The sequence below is a fragment of the Triticum aestivum genome, chromosome 3B, assembly GCF_018294505.1.
Source record: "Triticum aestivum cultivar Chinese Spring chromosome 3B, IWGSC CS RefSeq v2.1, whole genome shotgun sequence".
In the NCBI taxonomy this organism is placed as follows: domain Eukaryota; kingdom Viridiplantae; phylum Streptophyta; class Magnoliopsida; order Poales; family Poaceae; genus Triticum; species Triticum aestivum.
In genome coordinates this window covers 183,196,576-183,200,157 of record NC_057801.1, presented here as the reverse complement: position 1 = coordinate 183,200,157, position 3,582 = coordinate 183,196,576, and positions in this window count along the sequence as shown.

The window sequence follows — 3,582 nt, the reverse complement described above, 5'->3', positions numbered from 1 at the left end:
TGCTTCATCTTTTTAATGTCTTTCGTGAAAATGATGGGAAGGAAAATTGTGCTCAAGTACTAGAAGAAGAATTACATAGAATGCTTGGCATAAAATATGTGAATGATGAGCATGATTGCAATGTTGTTAGTATGAATTCCTTGAATATCCATGATGCTAATGATATGCAAAGCCACAAGCTTGGGGAAGCTATGTTTGCTGAAGATGATATTTTTTGTCCCCCAAGCTTTGATGAGCATTTACTATGATGAAAGCATGCCTCCTATCTATAATGATTATTGTGATGACACGTATGCTTTAAATAATAATGATAACCATGAAACTTGTCATCTTGATCCTAATTTTAAATCATATGATAGTTATTTTGTTGAGTTTGCTCCCACTACTATTCATGAGATGAATTTTGCTTATGAGGAGAGTAGTAAATTTTCTATGCTAGTAGATCATGAAAAGAATGCTTTAGGTGCTGGTTACATTGTTGAATTCATTCATGATGCTACTGAAAATTATTATGAGGGAGGAACATATGCTTGTAGGAATTGCAATAATATCAAGTTTCCTCTCTATGTGCTTAAAGTTTTGAAGTTATGCTTGTTTCACCTTCATATGCTTGTTGATTATTGTTCCCATAAGTTGTTTGCTCACAAAATCCCTATGCATAGGAAGTGGGTTAGACTTAAAAGTGCTAGTCATATGCTTCATGATGCTCCCGTTATGTTTCAATTCTTATCTTTTATGTGAGCATCATTGTCATCATCATGCCTAGCTAGAAAGGCATTAAAGAAAAGCGCTTGTTGGGAGACAACCCAATACTTATACTTACTGTTTTTGTGTGTTCACATGATTATTCTACTGTAGTAATCATGTTTTATAGCTTTTGTTTCAATAAAGTGCCAAGTAAGACCTTTAGGATGGCTTACGGTGATAGTTGTGTTGATCCTGCTAAAAATCAGAAACTTTTGCACCCAGTAAATTAGTTTTGTTAATTCACAGAAACGTGCTTCTGATCTGATTCGTTTTGCTCTGGATTGGTACACGAATTTCTTAGGACTTACTAATTTGGTAGGATTTTTGGAGTTCCAGAAATATACGTTTGATACAGATTACTACAGACTGTTCTGTTTTTGACAGATTCTGTTTTCTATGTGTTGTTTGCTTATTTTGATGAATCTATGAGTAGTATCGGAGGGTATGAACCATAGATAAGTTGGATTACTGTATATATTACACCAATATGAATTTAGAATGAGTTAATTACAGTCCCATTGTGGTGGTTTTGTTTTCTTTCACTAACGGAGCTTATAAGATTTCCTGTTGAGTTTTGTGTTGTGAAGTTTTCAAGTTTTGGGTAAAGATTCGATGGACTATGGAATAAGGAGTGGCAAGAGCCTAAGATTGGGGATTCCCAAGGCACCCCAAGGTAATATTCAAGGACAACCAAGAGCCTAAGCTTGGGGATGCCCCGGAAGGCATCCTCTCTTTCGTCTTCGTTCATTGGTAGCTTTACTTGGAGCTATATTTTTATTCACCACATGATATGTGTTTTGCTTGGAGCGTCATTTTATTTTGTTAGTATTAGCTTGCTGTTATTTAGAATAATGTTTTGCATCTTTAATTTCAATAAAGAAGTCAAGGATAGCCTTTGCCATGCTTATTTTGTTAGTATACATGTTGCTGTTTGAAAAACAGAAAGTTTACTGCTGTTGCAAAAATTCCCTAGAAAAGTCAGAGAGTGGTATAATGTTGAATCTTTTTGAATATTGAGATATGATAAATTTATTACAGTGGGAATTTTAGTTCGTAATTTTTGGAGTCAGGGAAGTACTGATACTCTTGCATTCTTTACAGACTGTACTGTTTTGGCAGATTGCTGTTATGGTTGCATTGTTTGCACATGTTTGCTTAATTAATGATTCTATTTGAGGATAGGAGTATTAAATATGCAGAGGCATTTAGTATGCAATGTTTAATAATTATTTAAGTGATTTGTTACAGTAGAAAATGATAAGGTTTTGCATTGGTTTATACTAACCTATCTCACGAGTTCTTGTTGAGTTTGTTGTGAATGAAGCTTTTGATAAAAAGAGAAACCATGATATGAGAGGAATTAAGGAGACACAAAAGCTCAAGCTTGGGGATGCCCAAGGCACTCCAAGATAATATTTCAAGAAGTCTCAAGCATCTAAGCTTGGGGATGCCCCGGTAGGCATCCCACCTTTCTTCTTCAACAACTATCGGTTAGTATCGGTTGAGCCTAAGTTTTTGCTTCTTCACATGAGTTGTGCTATCCTTGTAATGTAGTTTTCTTTAGCTTTGCTTGCTGTTTGAATAAAGTATCAAGATCTGAAATTATTAAATGAGATAGAGTCTTCGCATAGTTGCATAATTATTTAGCTACTCATTGACCTTCACTTATATCTTTCGGAGTAGTTTGTCATTTGCTCTAGTGCTTCACTTATACCTTTTAGAGCATGGTAATTTGCTTAATATTAATATACTTGGTATTCAAGATATGTGAAACTTTCTTATGAGTGTGTTGAATACTAAGAAAAGTTTGATACTTGATAATTATTTTGAGATATGGAGGTAGTGATATTAAAGTCATGCTAGTTGGGTGATTATGAATTCAAAGAATGCTTGTGTTGAAGTTAGCAAGTCTCGTAGCATGCACGTATGGTTAAAGTTGTGTAACAAATTTGAAACATGAAGTGTACCTGGCTTGTGCATCCTTATGAGTGGCGGTCGGGGACGGGCGATGGTCTTTTCCTACCAATCTATCCCCCTAGGAGCATGCGCGTAGTACTTGATTTTTGATGACTTCTAAATTTTTGCAATAAGTATATGAGTTCTTTTGACTAATGTTGAGTCCATGGATTATACGCACTCTCACCTTTCCGCCTTTGCAAGCCTCTTCGGTACCGTGCATTGCCCTTTCTCACCTTGAGAGTTGGTGCAAACTTCGCCGGTGCATCCAAACCCCGTGATACGATACGCTCTATCACACATAAACCTCCTTATATCTTCCTCAAAACAGCCACCATACCTACCTATCATGGCATTTCCATAGCCATTCCGAGATATATTGACATGCAACTTCCATCATCATCATCATGACATACATTACTTTTGTCATATTGCCATTGCATGATCATGTAGTTGACATCGTATTTGTGGCAAAGCCACCATGCATTATTTTTCATACATGTCACTCTTGATTCATTGCACCATCCCGGTACACCTCCGAAGGCATTCATATAGAGTCATATCTTGTTCTAAGTTTCGAGTTGTAATCCTTATGTTGTAATCAATAGAAGTGTGATGATCATCATTATTAGAGCATTGCCCAAACAAAAAAAAGAAAGAAAAGAGAGAAAGGCCAAAAAAAGAAAGGCCCAAAAAAAAGAAAATAAATAAAAAGGGCAATGCTACTATCTCTTTTTCCACACTTGTGCTTCAAAGTAGCACCTTGTTCCTCATGTAGTGAGTCTCATATATTGTGCTTCAAAGTAGCACCATGTTTTTCATATAGTGACTCTCATAAGTTGTCTTTTTCATACTAGTGGGAATTTTTCATTATAGAAC